The sequence below is a fragment of the Gorilla gorilla genome, chromosome 13 (assembly GCF_029281585.2).
Source record: "Gorilla gorilla gorilla isolate KB3781 chromosome 13, NHGRI_mGorGor1-v2.1_pri, whole genome shotgun sequence".
In the NCBI taxonomy this organism is placed as follows: Eukaryota; Metazoa; Chordata; class Mammalia; order Primates; family Hominidae; genus Gorilla; species Gorilla gorilla.
The window spans coordinates 117,842,014-117,860,459 of NC_073237.2; the positions used below are offsets into that span (position 1 = coordinate 117,842,014).

The 18,446-nt window shown below is 48.9% G+C and overlaps 1 pseudogene across 2 annotated transcripts in view; it reads right to left on the minus strand.

Annotated features, from left to right (window-relative positions):
* The window catches only part of GGTA1 (glycoprotein alpha-galactosyltransferase 1 (inactive)), a 54,651-nt pseudogene that overhangs the window by 35,724 nt on the left and 481 nt on the right, over positions 1-18,446 (minus strand). The window lies entirely within an intron of this gene.

Consider the following 18,446-nt stretch of genomic DNA (forward strand, 5'->3'; position numbering starts at 1 on the left):
CTCAGTAGTGCCTAATCCAGCCTCTTCCTCCCATTCCCCAGAAGTAAATTTCACAGCTTCCGCCTCTTAAGGGGATGAGTTATTTGGCCACAACCTTTAGGGTCCAGAAGTCTTCCTAATACCTTGCTTAAATCCTTCCTGTGGCTAACTATTTAAGCCAAACAGATGCCCACCTGCCTATCCTGTTGTTCTGCTCCCAGTTCCACACCCAAACGAAAGTGTGTGGATGTTCACCAAGACACATGCATTAGAATATTCATAGTTGGCCGGGTGCAGTGGCTCAGGCCTGTAATCCCAGCACTTTGGGAGGCCGAGGCGGGTGGATCATGAGGTCAGGAAATCGAGATCATCCTGGCTAACACGGTGAAATCCCATCTCTACTAAAAATACAGAAAATTAGCCGGGTGTGGTGGCAGGCACCTGTAGTCCCAGCAACTCAGGAGGCTGAGGCAGGAGAATCACTTGAACCCGGGAGGCAGAGCTTGCAGTGAGCCGAGATCATGCCACTGCACTCCAGCCTGGGCGACAGAGCAAGACTCCATCTCAAAAAAAAAAAAAAAAAAAATTCATAGCACACCCCAAACTAGATGCTCTCCCAAGGCGTATCATCAGAACAGGTAAGTTGTCACCTAGTCCCACAATGGGATTCTACCTAGAGCAATGAGAATGAGCGAGCTACAGCTACTCACGTCAAGGAAAATCTCACACACACAGCACTGAGTGAAAGAAACCCAGCATACAAGGTACACACTGGATGATTCCATTTATTTAAAGTTCAAAAATAGGACAAACTGGCAGGGGGCGGTGGCTCATGCCTGTAATCCCAGCACTTTGGGAGGCTGAGGCAGGTGGATCACCTGAAGTCAGCAGTTTGAGACCAGCCTGACTAACATGGTGAAACGCCGTCTCTACTAAAAATACAAAAATTAGCTGGGTGTGGTGGCATGTGCCTGTAACCCCAGCTACTCAGGAGGCTGAGACAGGAGAATTGCTTTAACCCAGAGGCGGAGGTTGCAGTGAGCCAAGATTGCGCCACTGCACTCCAGCCTGGAGACAGAGTGAGACTCTGTCTCAAAAAAAAAAAAAAAAAAGAATAAAAAGTGGCTGGGCACGGCGGCTCACACCTGTAATCCCAGCACTTTGGGAGGCTGAGGTGGGTGGATCACCTGAGGTCAGGAGTTCGAGACCAGCCTGACCAACATGGAGAAACTCCGTCTCTACTAAAAATACAAAATTAGCTGGGCATGGTGGTGCATGCCTGTAATCCCAGCTACTCAGGAGGCTGAGGCAGGAGAGTTCCTTGAACCTGGGAGGCAGAGGTTGCAGTGAGCCGAGATCATGCCATTGCACTCCAGCCTGGGCAACAAAAGCGGAACTCTATCTGAAAAAAAAAAAAAAAAAAAAAAAAAAAGAATAAAAAGTAACAGAAATCAGAAATCTTCCTGCTGGGAGCTGAGCTCTCCTGGGCACTGTCTTTCCCCACTAGGGCCACAGGACCTGGATGGGCCCTGCCTCCCCAATCCCAGGCACCACAAACACCTCAGGAGGGGCTCAGGGACAATCTGTTGTGCTAAAATGATCTAGGAGGCCAGGCACAGTGGCTCACACCTGTAATCCCAGCACTTTGGGAGGCTGAGGCAGAAGGATCCCTTGAGCCCAGGAGATGGAGACCAGTCTAGGCAATACAGTGACAGCCCATCTCCACAAAAAATGTAAAAATGAGCTGGGCATAGTGGCATGTGCCTGTAGTCCAGCTACTCAGAAGACTGAGGTGAGAGGATCACTTGAGACCAGGAGGCGGAGGTTGCAGGGAATCAATATTGCACCATTGCACTCCGGCCTGGGAGACAGAATGAGACCCTGTCTCAAAAAAATAATTTAAAAATCGGCTGGGCACAGTGGCTCATGCCTGTAATCCCAGCACTTTGAGAGGCTGAGGTGGGTGGATCTCCTGAGTTTGGGAGTTCAAGACCAGCCTGGCCAATATGGTGAAACTTCGTCTCTACTAAAAATATAAAAATTAGCAGGGCATGGTAGTGGGCGCCTGCAATCCCAGCTACTCAGGAGGCTGAGGCAGGAGAATTGCTTGAACCTGGGAGGTGGAGTTTGCGGTGAGCCAAGATTGTGCCACTGCACTCCAGCCTGGGCAACAGAGCAAAACTCCATCTCAAAAAAATAAATTAAAAAAAATTACAAAATTAGCTGGGTGTGGTGGCACGTGTTGTAGTCCCAGTTATTCTGGAGGCTGAGGCAGGAGAATCATTTGAACCTGGGAGGCGGGGAGGAGGTTGCAGTGAGCCAAGATCGCTCCACTGCACTCCAGCCTAGGTGACAGAGCGAGATTCTGTCTCAAAAAAAAGAAAAGAAAAATAATTTTAAAAGCCATTCATGGACCTATGTATGGTCAGTGGGGAAGGGAAGGAAAATTGATTTCGAAACCTAAAGAGCTAGGATGAGATAAAGTGGTCCTCTCCATGAGCAAGCAGTGATCCCCGGTCTCATGTGCCTCCCACTTTACAGTTTACAGAGCAGCCTCTCTCTTTTATCTCAATGGATCGTCACAATCACCTGTGAAGTGGTAGGACAGGGCCCTTCACTATTTTCAAAGGTCAACATACAGAGGCTCTGAGAGTCTCAGTGACTCATTCGAGGTCACCAGCTGGGACCTCTTTTCGTTGGAGCCAATGCTGTTCTTCCTACCCAGGCGCCTCCAGGGAACACTACTGATCAGATGAATAAGGCTCCTGGCTGGTCAGCCACAGCTCAGCAGAGAGTGTGCAAACCTGGAAGGCAGACAATTCAATTTCTAGAAAATTCAAACACGGCTCTCCTCCTTCCCTGACACACTTTCATCCTCAGACTCTCAAAACAAAGGAGCACACATTTAGGGTCATTCCTTAATTGGAAGCCAGAGAACCGTAGCAAATGAGCCTCGGGCTGGAGTCCTGCTGATCAAAGCTGTCCAGAGGCTGCCCAGGTAAGAGCTTGGCACCGTGCCCAGCCCCGAGTTGATTAATCTCGTCATTACAGCCCGAACAGCCCATGGATCTATCAGATAACAGCCAGCATTCAGTATCTGTCCATCTTCCACATCCTGAGTTGGAGAATTATAGGGCCTCAGTGTTGTAGAGGCGGCTGCAGACCAAGTGTAAAGAGCCCTGGCTTCGTGTCCCAGGTCACTTCCTGCTGGGAAACTTAAAGGTCACGATCTCCAACCTGCTTACCTCTGTGGAGGTGTGAGGATTAAGTGTTCTTGGCAAAGAATGCTACAGACACAAAGGTTGCAAGTTGTTGCTATTCATTTAATCCTAAACATGTTTAGAGAGGTAGAAAAAGTCCTACTTGACGATGCTTGCAAATAAGAGAGCAATTTGGTTGGCTTCCTGATCTGTGTAAAGGGGATAATCATAATCCCCACCTCTCAGGGTGGTTGAGGGGCTGCAGAACATGGTGGTTATGAGCGTAGACTTGGGCTCATTGTGCCTATTGGGTGCAATACTCACTATTTGGGTGACGGATACACTAAAAGCCCAGACCTCACCACTATGCAGTATATCCATGTGACAAAACTGCATTTGTACCCACTGAATCTATTAAAAAATTGTAAAAAGGGTTAAAATAGTAAATTTCATGTTATGTATATTTTACGACAATTAAAAAAAGAAAACATTCTGGCCAGAACTAGATTCACATGGCAACAGTGGTGAACACCAGGCAAGGAGATTGTGGGAGAGTGGTCTGTTTTTCCCTTCTACCTCTGCATTTTTCTTTTTTTTTTTGAGACGGAGTCTCGCTCTGTCACCCAGGCTGAAGTAGCTGGGATTACAGGTGCCCACTACCATGCCCAGCTAATTTTTGTATTTTTAGTAGAGACGGGGTTTCACCATGTTGGTCAGGCTGGTCTCGAACTCCTGACCTCAGGTGATCCACCTGCCTCAGCCTCCCAAAATACTGGGATTATAGGTCCCGCCGCCGTCTACATTTTTCAAATGTTCTGCAATGAGAACATATTACTTTTGTAACCAGACAGAAAGTTATTTAAGTAAATAAATCTGGTGGTTCTCTGACACTGACAGTCTGAAAAAATTCATTGTTGCTATTATGTAAATGTGAGCGATACTTTCCTTATTTAATACAAGGAACTAAGTTCAAGGATGCCAAGTGAAGTACACACCAAGCTGCTCAGTCAAAATAAATGACACGCAGAGTGGTCCTCCTCTCTAAGACTAGCTGTTCTTGTCTATATTTAAGGCAATTTAAAACAAAACCAGAACCAAAATAAACCCTCTAATGAGCCTCACCAGAAGCCGTCTGGCTTGGAAAAGCTCAAACACAAACTAAAGAGAAACAGAGAGCTACAGAAAAGCAAGGAACAGCCAGTGTTTCTCCAGGACATTAACTCACTGCCCCTGGGAAAGTGACTCTGTCCGTGAATTTCTGTTCCTTCTGCTTCTGGAAAACAGTCCGGTGTAGAATGGAATTTGGAATCTGGAAGAAGCTCATGATTTGTATTCATTGCAAATCCGTTTTCCCACCCCAGATAAATGCTGAACAAATCTTAAAAGAATACGAGTTCGAAGGGCAGCCAACGGGTCTGCCTGCCAGGGTGTCCTTGGTCCCAGGCCACATGGGCCTACCTTCTCTGGCTCCCCTGCCCTCTGCTCAGTGCTGGCTACAAGGCAGGCAGACAGAATGGAGCCTCCAGGAAAACCGTGAGGAGCTGGGACAATCCCCCGAGAGTCCCCCACCCCACTGGCTATGTGACAGAGTCCCCAGGCAGCCTCCTTCAGAACTTCAGTATTCCGTCCTAACTAGTGAACGAACAGGATTTTGCAAGGTTGTTGTGAAGGTTAAGTGTTGTCACGTGTAAAGCGTCTAGCATTATATTCCTTTGACATACGTGTCTTCCTGAGTTGATGGGATAGAGGGAGTTGCCAAAATGTAGTCAGTGCTGAGTGGATGGCGGTGTATAGGAAAGCAATGGGGTGAAGACAAGGTTCCCCAAACCTGGGACTCAGGCCGGGCTCTGGAGAGAAATAGGAGACAGCCCAGCAGCCCACTCCCGCTCAGTGCTAGCCTCCACGCTGATTAGCACACACAAAGACCTTTGGTGGATGTCTGTATGGGATCAGCAGAGCAGGGCCTTGGGCTTTATTTTATACATGAAGATACAGAGGCTCAAAGAAGGAGGGAAGTGGGGAAGGTCCCCTCCCCTCTGCACCCACATCCACCCACTTCCTCAGATCACATCTGTGGAACATGGGGAAGTGGACTGAGGAACAGCTTGGGTTTCTGCTAGCTCACCCATTCTAAGATGATATAATCTCAAAACACCACCACCACCACCACCAAAAACCCATTTGTGATTCCTGCGCACACCATGAACTAGGATAGGTTCTTGCATTCGGTTTCCGCATCCACAAAACAAAGGTTTAGGGGGAAACTTCTAGGCTCTTTTCCCCTCTGATAATTGTATTTCAGTAAGGAAGGCTCTGCTTCCACGCCCTTTGCCCTTCACCTAAAACTCCACTTGAGTCCAGGCTCACAAACAGGATATGTGACAGAGGCTGATGAGTGGCCCATTTCTCTGCTGCAAGGGCGATCTGACAGGAGAACAGTGTTTCTGAACTTTACAGCTGAAGCCAGAACTCCATGCCCCAAGACCTTTCTCAGTGTGGGAGGAGGACACTGTTGCTATCTGGCTGGACCACCTACACCACACCCACGTGGGTCTATTCGTAGGAGGTCCGCAGTGCACAATGAACAGGTTCCCAGTCTCAGGAGGTCCCCTGGTGATTGGGGATGGTGGAGCCCCAGATGGTGTGCAGAGAGCACTAAGACAGCAGTCAGGACTCCTGGGCTCCAGTCTGGACCCAGTGAGCCTAGGGAAGGCCCCACACCCCTCTGGGCCAGGGTTTCCCATCTGTTGGGTGAGGGGGCTGCCCAGGGGGCTGGCTCCCTGCTCTCTGTGAGGTTTCTTTGTGCGGGCGGCACGCTGCTGTGATGAAGGGCACCATCTCATTGCCTGTGTCTCAGTCCCAAGTCTCTCCCATACCATGTGGCCCTACAAATGTCTTAATCTTTTCGTGCCTCAGTTTCCTCCTTTGTAAAACTAGAACGATAACAATCCCTACCACCTGGCTTTTCTAGCTGCATAAAAGGCAGGGCTTTTATAAAGTGGCTAGAATATGTCCAGCATGAGTAAAAAAAAATGGCCAGTACACATGAGCTATAATTGTCTCATTATTTGTTTAATCTGGTGTCTGGATGACTTTCCTTTCCCGGTTTGCCCATCTGCAGAAGAGGTGAGCAGAACTCAGGTACCCCTATTTGCTCTTCGGACCAGGTCCATGCCGCATGTCTCAGAAAACGAATCTGAAGACTAGCCTGAGCCACCCACAGCCAGGAAAGAAAACTCTGGGGGAAGAGACAGGAAATCCTCGATGCTGCCCCAAAGCAGATGGATTTGGGGGTTGGCTCTTGCCCCAGGTTGTCGGGCACACAGAGAAGGCCACCAGCTGCACCCAGATTCACTAGCAAAGGAAGAGTCCTCAGCCCATTCCCAGTTTGCCCCAGAGGGGACGACTTTTCAGAGAGGACAGCAGTGAGATGCAGGAGAAGATGTTGGTCCTGGGTTGATCTCTGTTCCCACCTCTGCCCCTGAGCCTCATGAGTTAAAGATGAGGCTCAGGCTGCGCGCGGTGACTCGCACCTTAATCCCAGCACTTTGGGAGGCCGAGGTGGGCAGATCATGAGGTCAGGAGTTCGAGACCAGCCTGACCAACATGGTGAAACCTTGTCTGTACTAAAAATACAAAAATTAGCCGGGTTTGGTGGTGCGCACCTGTAATCCCAGCTACTCAGGAGGTTGAGTCAGGAGAATCGTTTGAACCCGGGAGGCAGAGGTTGCAGTGACCCGAGATCGCGCCACTGCACTCCAGCCTGGTGACAGAGTGAGACTCTGTCTCAAAAAAAAAAAAAAAAAAAAAAAAAAAAAAGCTAAAGAATCAAACCTACAGTCCTAAGAACCAGCGCACTAGTGCCCACCCTTGAAAATGCCCCACTGAGGATCTCTGTTTGGCCGTGCTGTGCAGAAAGGATGTCTTTACAAGGTATAGACTTTTTTCTTTTTTTGAGGTGGAGTCTCGTTCTGTCGCCCAGGCTGGAGTGCAGTGGCATGATCCCAGCTCACTGCAACCTCCACCTCCTGGGTTCAAGCGATTCTCCTGCCTCAGCCTCCCAAGAAGCTGGGATTACAGGTGCGTGCCACCACGCCCAGCTAATTTTTGTATTTTTAGCAGAGATGGTGTTTCACCATGTTGGCGAGGCTGGTCTTGAACTCCTGACCTCAGATGATCCGCCTGCCTCAGCCTCCCAAAGTGCTGAGATTACAGGCGTGAGCCACCGCACCAGGCCTACCAGGTATAGACTTTTTATAGCTGAAGGGAACCTAATTTTACAGATGCAGAAACAGGCTCAACCAGAGGCAGGTTGTGGATGTGTGTGTGTGTGCGTGTGTGCGTGCGTGTGTGTGTGTGTGTGTGTTTAAAGTTTTCTTTTAGAGGCAGGGTCTCACTGCATTGCTCAGGCTGGAGTGCAGTGGCTATTCAGACATGATCATAGCACACTGTAGTCTCAAACTCCTGGCCTCAAGCAATCCTCCCGCCTTAGCCTGTTAGGATGTGAACTCTTGAAGTCTCCATGTTCTGCCTCTCTTCATTTAATCAGTTCATGTTCATTGAGGGCCTACTACATGCAGGCTAGCACCGTTCTAAACCCTGGGGATTCAGCTCTGAACCAAACGCAAGGGTTATAAGACAAATAAAGGATGCTGGGGCTGGGCATGGTGGCTCACACCTGTAATCCCAGCACTTTGGGAGGCCAAGGCAGGTGGATCACCTGAGGTCAGGAGTTCGAGACCAGCCTGCCCAACATGGTGAAACCCTGTCTCGGCTAATATAAATACAAAAATTAGCCAGGTGTGGTGGTGGGCACCTGTAATCCCAGCTACTTGGGAGGCTGAGGCAGGAGAATCGCTTGAACCCGGGAGGCGGAAGTTGCAGTGAGCCAAGGCCTCTCCATTGCATCCCAGCCTGGGCAACAAGAGTGAAACTCCGTCTCAAAAAGCAAAAAAATTAGCCAGGCATGGTGGTGCATGCCTGTAATCTCAGCTACTGGGGAGGCTGAGGCAGGAGAATCGCTTGAACCCAGGAGGCGGAGGTTGCAGTGAGCTGAGATCATACCACTGCACTGCAGCCTGGGCAACAGAGCGAGAGTCTGTCTCAAAACAAAACAAAACAAGGATGTTGACATCTTGAAAGTGATAAGGAGGGATAGGGGTCACTATTTAGGGATGACCTCTTTGTGCCGACCTCTTTCTGGGATCCCCCAAGCCAGCAATGTGATGGAGTTGGTTCACGCTGGCTTGCGTGTTAAATTTTCAAGAATTTGGTAACCCAGTTGTTAAACATAGGCCTTATTAAAAAATTTAATTATATAAACTTACAATTAAATGAACTGTATTAGGAACAAAGGTAATCATAAAAACTCATCACTTCCTAATTACTTTATTATATTTTATACTCTTTTTTTTTTGAGACGGGGTCTCACTCTGTTGCCTAGGCTGAGGGCAGTGGCATGATCACTGCTCACTGCAGCCTCTGTCTCCTGAGCTCAAGCGATCCTCCCACCCTAGCCTCCCCAGTAGCTGGGACTAAGGTGCACATCACCATGCCCAGCTAATCCTTTATTTTCTTTAGAGGTGAGGTCTTACTATGTTGCCCAGTCTGGTCTCAAACTCCCGTACACAAACCATCCCCTCCCAAAGTGCTGGGATTACAGGTGTGAGCCACTGTGGCCAGCCTCATTTTATACTCTTGAAGTTACTTACATCTATTGTATCTAGTCAGAGTGGAAAATACTATACATCAATGTGCTACTGTGCACCTACTCCCAGCTCCTCAAGTGGTGGTAACTTGAAATTGGCCTTGGTGGAAATATTGACACTATAGAAATTGGCAAAGACCACATACCAGAGCTTCCATTTTTCAAAGAGCTGGTCATGAAACACTTCCTAGCACAACACTGCCAGCAGGCGTTCTGTGTTTGTGGGAAGCTGCATTCTTCGGGTGGCAGGGAAGAGTATGGTGGTGAAGCCCAACTCTCCTGGGGATGTGTGTGTGTTTGTTGGGGGTGGGGTGGGGTTGCCCCCAGTCCCAGGAGTGTGAACTTTCTTCTTCCTTTGCTAAGCCTTCCTTAGTGAAGCAAGTCTGGGATCTCTAAGAAGCTCTGTCTGCTCCTGCAAAAGAACTACTTTCTTTAACAGTAGGTATCAAGGGTCTGTAAAATGGTGACTCATTCATGTATTTGATTATTTTTGGTAAATCAAATCCCCGTTTCAGTATACTGAGGAGACAAACATTTAAAGGAACTTGCGAAGAATTTCTATGTATCAATGTGTGTGGTTACTTCTGAATTTCTCTAGATTTTCTTGTGTTGGTTCTCTTTCCCTCGAGGACATAACTGCTGTGGTAACAGCTGGGTGGAATTACTATTACTTCTACTAATAATAATGATAACAGCACAGCCATTCAATAGTACCACATGCCAGGCAATAGACACTTAGCTCTAAAAACCAACCTATTTTACACAGGCGGATTTTGAGTTTCACTAAAGTGCTCAATGTCAGGCTGCTGTTCTGAAAGCTCCCCAGAAAGTCTATGGCCATACCACTCTGAACGCACCCGATCTCATCTGAAACCTCCCCAGAAGGCTTTTGCCCTCCCTCGGCTGTGGCCCTGTGACCCTCCTTAGGCCAGCAGAATTCTGTGGCACTACAGAATTCTGTGGCAGAGAAGGTCCCCCATCTCTGGTGGCATCAGTGGTCTTGTGGCTGCCCAGTTTAGTATCAGCAACCCCTCACCCACCACCAGAGCACAACGGGCCAGATCCTCCCCAAGTCCATTCACTTACACCTGGAATGCAGGAGTGGCCTAGGCCTGGCCAGTTAGTGGCTCTGCAACCTAAGGAAGCCGCATGGAGGCAGGTGCTAGAGCAACGTTACTCACAGCAGCAAGAGCTAGAATTAGCTCCTATACAATACCTTGTGTTTATTGCCCAGCCTTTACTGGTTCTGGCCAGCTTTGTTTTCTAGCCTTCTGAAGGATGTTGTCAACAACAAAACGTCCCTTCCAAGACAGGCATCTTCTGCCTCAGTGAGCTGAAATCTCCCTCTGTTGCATACAACCGTGACCTCTGGCCTATATGCCTTCTCATTTGCTACTCAATGTAGCTGCCCCAAACATTTTCTGAGCACTTCCTATGTTGAATTTTCATGCCCTGGAATGAATTCCTAAGCACTTGATTAAATGTGCACATAGAAATATTAATTCTCCCTTTCTCTGCATGGCTCTGGTGAATATACGCAGACGGAGTTTGCTACATCAAACACCAATATCAGACAGAGTTTGCTACATCAAACACCAATCTATAAACAGCCAGAGATTTAGGCAACCACAAGCAAACCCAGGCCCAGTCCCTGCTCTCGGGGAGCCAGGCCTCCTTAAAAGCTACCCCACTCCTAATTTTGAAAGTGTCTTGGCTTTTCCCACAGATGCCAGGAGAATTCCTTCAGAGGACAGCTGGCCTGCCACTTGAGGACTCATGGTTTCCCTGGGGCAGGAGAAGGTCAGGCAGCTGCTCCTCTGCTCACAGATGTTGCCAGCCTCAACATCACCCTTCGCCCCAGGCTTGCTCCTTTCTCTGTGCCCCTCCAGCCACCAGGGCCGTCTAGATTCCAGAACAGCTGGAGGAAGAGCAGGACGATTGATTCTCCTTGCTTCTTCCCTCTGCCTGAAACTCTCTACCCGGTTCCCCCTATAACTCCTGAAGGGCTCAGTGGAAAGGTCATTTCCTCAGGGAAGCCTTCCCTGGCCACCTCCCTGGCCAGGATCAGGCCCCTGTTATACACGCTCTGCACTTCTTTGTGGCTGTCACTGTGCAATTAGTTTTTTTTTTTTCTTGTTTTCTTTTTTTGAGATGGCATCTAGCTCTGTCACCTAGGCTAGAGTGTAGTGGTGCCATCTCAGCTCACTGCAACCTCTGCCTCTTGGGTTCAAGTGATTCTCATGCCTCAGCCTCCTGAGTAGCTGGGATTACAGGCTCCCACCACCAAGCCTAGCTAATTTTTGTATTTTTAGTAGAGATGGGGTTTCACCATGTTGGCCAGGGTGGTCTCGAACCCCTGACCTCAAGTGATCTGCGTGCCTCTGCCTTCCAAAGTGGGATTACAAGTGTGAGCCACCATGCTCAGCCATGTGCAACTGTCTCCCAAGCTAAGCTATGGCCTCCATGTGGGCAGGAATTGTGTCTATCTTGTTCATGGTGACATCTCAGGTATCTAGCCCAGGACCTAGTAGGTGCTCAGTAAATTCTGGGTGAATTTATAAATGAATGAATGGATTTGTGGTAGCTCAGTGAATGCTGAATGTGTATCTGATTCACCATATGAGTCTCTGGAACAGGTACCTCTTCCAGCGCCTCAGTTCCTGGTGTCCAAATTGGCAAGAGGGGCCCCCAAGTTGGGATTTCTTTGGGAACAACAGCTGCATTTCCCTTGCAGGTTTTTGGTTGGAGCATCCATTTCCTGTGTGTTTAGAGTTTTTTTTCCTGCTTTTGTTTCATTGCAGGCGTTGCTCAGAGAGAAGCTGGCTAGACTTGGGCCTTGTACCATTTGGCTGATGGGGAAACTGTCCCACAGTACCCATAGCTAGCAGCACCAGCACAGGGTGGCACGTGACCACCTCACATTGAGCCCAGAGCTCTTTTCAGTGCCTCACCCCTAAGGGGAGCCGAGTTCAGGTATTTTATTTTATTTTATTTTATTTTATTTATTTTATTTTTGAGATGGAGTTTCGCTGTTGTTACCCAGGCTGGAGTACAATGGCACGATCTCGGCTCACTACAACCTCCACGTCCCGGGTTCAAGCGATTCTCCTGCCTCAGCCTCCCTAGTAGCTGGGATTACAGGCATGGGCCACTACGCCTGGCTAATTTTATATTTTTAGTAGAGACGGGGTTTCTCCATGTTGGTCAGGCTGGTCTTGAACTCCCTACCTCAGGCGATCCGCCCGCCTCGGCCTCCCAAAGTGCTGGGATTACAGGCGTGAGCCACCGCTCCCGGTCGAGTTCAGGGCTTTTAAAGCAGGCCTCCCTGAAGATGAGAGCACTGAGACAGAGGTGGATTGAAAAATTCTTATTAAGAACTAATCTTGAGGCCGGGTGTGGTGGCTTGTGCCTGTAATCCCAGCACTTTAGGAGGCCGAAGCAGGCGGATCACTTGAGGTCACGAGTTTGAGACCAGCCTGGCCAACATGGGGAAACCCTGTCTCTACTAAAAATACAAAAATTAGCTGGGTGTGGTGGCGTGTGCCTGTACTTGGGAGGCTGAGATAGGAGAATCTCTTGAACCTGGGAGGTGGAGGTTGCAGTGAGCCAAAATCACGCCACTTCACTCCAGCCTGGGTGACGGAACGAGACTCTGTCTCCAAAGAAAAAAAAAAAAGGAACTGATTGCAGGACAGGATCTGGCCTCTCTCTGCCCAGCCTCTTCCATTTGCTGCTTTTCACTCTTTCTGGCTGATTTCAGTCTGAGTAAAGCCAGGAAGGAGCCCTGCTATGCCCCAGGGAAGGTCACTGCAGCTGCTACCTCGTGAACTACCTCCATTCCCTACCTGTGCCCAACGAGGGCTCCAAGCCACCCTATGTTTGGCTTCAGGACCCGGCTTTCATGCCTCAGTTCTGCTACTTAATTTTTGAGGTTTTTCGCCCAAGACATTAAAACTCTAAGCCTCAGTTTCCCCACATGCAAAATGGGGAAAATCATTTCTGTTCTGCCAACTTCAGGGCTTTTGTGAGGCTCACGTGAGATGAGTACATGGTCTTACTTCTGAAATTATGCATCAGTGTACAGAAATCTTATCATAATAATTTTATAATTATTTTTGTTTCCCTCGGGGGTCTTACTGTCAACCCACTCTGATCTCTGTCAGCCGCTGTCTTCCAGGATCCATTTTTTCTACCCAACCTCTCCACTATTCACCCCTCTTGACCACATCCTCCTGGATACCCCATCCTCCTTCAGCTTCCTAGACTCACTCTCTTTAATTTTTTTTTTTTTTTTTTTTTTTGAGACAGAGCCTTGTTTTGTTGCCTAGGCTGGAGTGCAGTGGCACAATCTCAGCTCACTGCAAACCTCCACCTCCCGAGTTCAAGTGATTCTTCTGCCTCAGCCTCCCAAGTAGCTGAGATTACAGGCACGCACAACCACGCCCAGCTAATTTTTGTATTTTCAGTAGAGACGGGGTTTCGCTATGTTGACTAGGCTGGTCTTGAACTCCTGACCTCAGGTGATCTGCCTGCCTTGGCCTCCCAGCATCCTGGGATTACAGTCGTGAACCACCGCACCCAGCCGCTAGGCTCACTCTCTCTGGAATCTCCTCCTCCATCTCAGACCACTCACTCTCTGAGTTAGACCCATGCTTTTCCCTGCCATTCATATCTGTCAGCCACACAGGGTTTCAGAGAGGAACCCCAGGAAGTACGTGCACACCCCCAAAGTCTCTTGTGGATGTCTGTGTGGGGTTGCCCTGTGGCACAAAATTTGAACAGAAGGCAATGGGTCTCCACCCCACTGCCATCACCGCCTCTGCCTCCTGAGACTCTGTTTGGCAATGAAAACTGGCATAATGGCTGCTAAAGCCCAAGCCTTGGAAACTCCCATGGCCGGGTCTGATTGCACGTGACAGAGGTCTGTGGTCTCCTCGCCACATTTGGACAAGCTGAGCCAATCAGCTCTTTGGCTGGAGATTTAGACAACAGATATTCACTTCTTCTTTTTAGAACTGAAAGGACTTTTAGAAGTAATTCTGGGTTGCCAGGCATGGTGGCTCACACCTACCATCCCAGCTACTCAGGGGGCTGAGGTGGGAGGATCACTTGAGCCCAGGAGTTCTGGCCTGCAGTGTACTATGCAGATAGATCAGGTGTCTGCACTAAGTTTGGCATCAATATGGTGATCTCCTGGGAGTGGGGAACCACCAGGTTGCCTAAGGAGGGGTAAACTGACTTAGGTTGGAAATGGAGCAGGATAAAACTCCCGTGCTGATTGGTAATGAGATCACATCTGTGAATAGCCACTGTACCCCAGCCTGGGCAACAAAGCAAGACCCCATCTTTTACAAATAAAGGAAGAAAGAAAGAAAAGAAAGAAACCTGGGTTGAGCATACTACATGATGACCCCTTTGCCTTCAGTGCATGGACCAAATCTACATCATTCTTTTTTTTTTTTTTTTTTTTGAGACAGAGCCTTGCTCTGTCACTCAGGCTGGAGTGCAGTGGTGCCATCTCAGCTCACTGCAATCTCCACCTCCCGGGTTCAAGCAATTCTCATGCTTCAGCCTCCCAAGTAGCTGGGATTACAGGATTACCACACCCAACTAATTTTTGTATTTTTAGTAGAGATGGAGTTTCACTTTGTTGGCCAAGCTGGTCTCGAACTCCCGACCTCAGGTGATCTGCCCACCTTGGCCTCCCCAAGTTCTGGGATTACAGGTGTGAGCCACCACACCTGGCCTCTCCTGACCTCAAATAAACTTCTGGAAAGAGTTGACTATCCTGGGCCAGGCATGGTGGCTCATGCCTGTAAACCCAGCACTTTGGGAGGCTGAGGCAGGTGGATCACTTGAGGTCAGGAGTTCGAGACCAGCCTGGACAACACGGTGAAATCCCATTTCTACTAAAAATACAAAAAACTAGCTGGGCGTGGTGGTGGATGCCTGTAATCCCAGCTACTTGGGAACCTGAGGCAGGAGAATCGCTTGAACCCAGGAGGCGGAGGTTGCAGTGAGCTGAGATCATGACACTGCACTCCAGCCTGGGCAACAAGAGCAAAACTCCATCTCAAAAAAAGAGAAAGAGCTGACTATCCTCATTGTTTTCATTATGTCCTCCTCACCTATCAGCAATCTAGCTTGCCTACCCTCCACTCCATCAAAACTGCTCTCAGTATGTTCCAGTAATCTCCTAATTACCCAATGCAACTTCTAATCCTTATCTTTCTGGACTGCTCTGAACCATTTAGCATGGAACTAAACTCATTATCTCTCCCCTCCCCAAACATTCATTCTCCCTTACTCTCTCAGCTAGTGGCACCATCATTCATACAGTGACCCGTGATGGAAAGCCACCATAAGATAATTCTAGCTTGGACTTGTTGAGTTTGCAGTGCCTTTGAGACATTCAAAACAAAGATGCCCATTGGGCAGTTAAACATGCGAATTAGATGCCCAAAGTTGGAGATAAGATGAATGCTACAGAAGTAGCATTTAAAGCCATGAACATGGATGAATTTGCCTGGCCCACAGAGTACAAGTACCAGGTCTTTAAATCCCAATTGACCCATAGAGACTAACCTGTTATGTGATTTTCCTTACTTCTCTGTTGATTCCCCATTGCTCACAACTCCTTATCATGGCATGAAAGTTTCATCACAATCTGCACTTATTGCATCTATATAATGTGTATCAGTTAGCTTTTGCTGCAGCCATGCTGCATAACAAACAACCCCCAAATCTTAGCTTTTGGCCACAAAAGTCTATTTATTTCTCACATAACATATTAGTGCCCAGAAATCCCTATTCCTGAGGTCATTATTCCAACCACCATTTGGTTCTTTCCTTCCCAAGCCCTGGCCCATAATGGTCTCCATATCACCATCTCCATATCACCATATCCCTATTCTGCCCCGACTCATGTTATTTTCTCCAAAAACTCTTAAAATTCAATCTTAAAAAATAGAAGGTAGGCCGGGCGTGGTGGCTCACACTTGCAATCCCATCATTTTGGGAGGCTGAGGTGGTCAGATCACAAGGTCAGGAGTTCAAGACCAGCCTGGCCAACATGGTGAAACCCTGTCTCTACTAAAAATTAAAAAATTAGCTGGGTGTCGTGGTACACGCCTGTAATCCTAGCTACTTGGGAGGCTGAGGTGGGAGGATTGCTTTAATCTGGGAGGTGGAGGTTGCAGTGAGTCAAGATAGCATCACTGCACTCCAGCCTAGGCAACAGAGGGAGACTGTCTCAAAAAAAAGAAAGAAAATAAGTTTTACATATCCAACCTAAAATAAAAGTACAGGGCAAAGAGTACATTCATTTCAGATAAAATTATATTTATGAGTTTATACCTCTATTAATGTCCAGTCCCCTACTGAAAGCTGCCCCCTCCTTCGGTTGTTCTCCCCTCACCTCTGCCCCGTCTCCATGACATTTGTCCATTAGCCATTTTTTAGTCATCATGAGAGGTGATGTAATGGAAAAAGCACCAACCTTAGAGCCAGAACTGCATTCAAATCCTAGCTGCCATTTAGTTGCTGAGTGCCCATATGTTTCTTGGTCTCTCTCAGCCTTCCTTTCCTCAACTGGAAAATGGGTTAGCCTGAGGGGCTGCTCAGCCCACAGCCCCTCAGGCTCCAGTCTTAGAAGGCTGGACGAAGGCAGGGACGGGCGCAGAATGGGGACAGAGACTGAGTCAGTTCTGACATAGAAGTAGCAACAAGAACAAAAGCAGGGACACAGGGAGGTACCTAGTCTACTCAGTTGGGCCAGGGAACCTCATTATTTTTTACCTCAACCTGTGAGACCAACTCACATAAATGGTCCCACTAAAGGCCTGGAAGTGCTCAGAGGATGAGATTCACAGGTTTCTTCTCCCAGAAGGGCCAGAAGGCAGCCCTGGGGCCCTGGAGTTGGAGTGTAGGAGAGCTGGTGGTAAGAGCTGGGGAAATGGCTGCTCAGAGCCACCATGGCCAGACAAAGGCAGCTCCTAGCCTATGATTTAGGGGACAGGTCTCCTGGTAAGGTGTGGCCACTAGAGAAGTTTGCCCAAATCACTTTGCACACTTCTGGACCTCAGCTACTCCACCAAAAACTGGATCAGGTTGGATCTGAGCAATCTGACATCAAAAACGTTCTCAGGAGTTTCCCAATACATAGAGGAGATAAAGGAAGAACGGAACTGGTTCTGTCTGAAATAAGATAGGGAAGGGGCCAGAGCCCTGTCCTCTAGGTTCCCCTCTCCTACCATGGTGGCCCTTGAGGCAGGATGCCGGGCCTTACAGGACAGAGTTGAAACTTCTGGACTGGGCAATCCCTAGGGACTCGTTCAGCTCTGCCTTATTCAGTCATTGAGCACCTGTTACATGTAAATGAGATAACTTAGATCCACATGCTGCCCCCCATCTGGTAGAGGAGGCAAAATTCACCCAGATGTAACTCCGAAAGAGGTAGAAAGTGCCTGATGTAGTCAAAGAAGTACAGAAATGCAGCAGAATAACCCTGTCCTCCACACCCCCCACTCCCAGAGCCCTCCTTCGCCATGCACTTGCATTTCCTTACTCAGAGACTGGAAGGAAGGTCTCCAGTAGTATCCTTATTTCACAATCGGGGAAACTGAGGCTCTGTCTGGGAAGGTGGCTCCTTACTGGCAGCAAGCGGCAGGCCAGGGCTGCACCCTACATCTCCTGCCTCCTCAGACAGGCCTGTTTCCAGGTAAAGGAAGGAGGCAGCCCGGCCTGCTCAGGAGCCCGAAGGAGTGCAAAGGAAGAGCAAAGCCTCAAAACACCTGCCTCGGGTCTCGGTTCCTTCCTGCCGGGAGGAGCGGCCCTCACACCCTCGCGCCTCCCCGTCCCTCCGGGCCGCCACAGCGGGAAGATCGAGGAATCTCAAATCCCTCTGCTTCTCTGGCTCTTTGCGCGCTGACATTTTTTTCTTCTTCTTTTTACTGTTTTTTTTTTTTTTTTTTTTTTTACTTTCTTCAAGAGTTTGTGCAATCATTGTGTTTAGCCGTTTTCCTGCCATTTCCAAACTCGGGGTGGTGTCCCTTTCGAGTAGGAGCAAGGTTTGAAGAGTTGGAGGAAACTCCCGCCTCCCGTCGCCCCAGTGCTGCAGGCACCCCGAATGCCAAAGTTAGTGTCGGAAACTTTCCCCATGCTGGGCGTCTGACTGAGTCCTCGGCTCTCCGAAGCTCTCTGACATCTCCCTCTCTATTCCCCTCCTCCTTGGGGTTCCTGCGACCCTCACTTTATCCCCCCACTCCCAGATTCCCCTTCCCAGAGGCGCCCCCTTCCTATCTTGTCCTGGGCAAGAGCCATTCTTCTGTCCTGCCCCACAAGCAAGGACAGACCCCTCACTCACTGCGACTTACTTGGTCGCATCCTGTGTCCCCTGCGTCTCCCCTCTCTTCCCCCACCCCAACCCCGCGGACCCGTGGGGGAACCTCAACTTGCAGCTCCTCAGGCTCCAGTCTTGGAAGGCTGGACAGAGGGAGGGACGGCCACAGGATGGGGACAGAGGGACAGAAACTGGGTCCGATTTGGCACCGAGGTAGCGA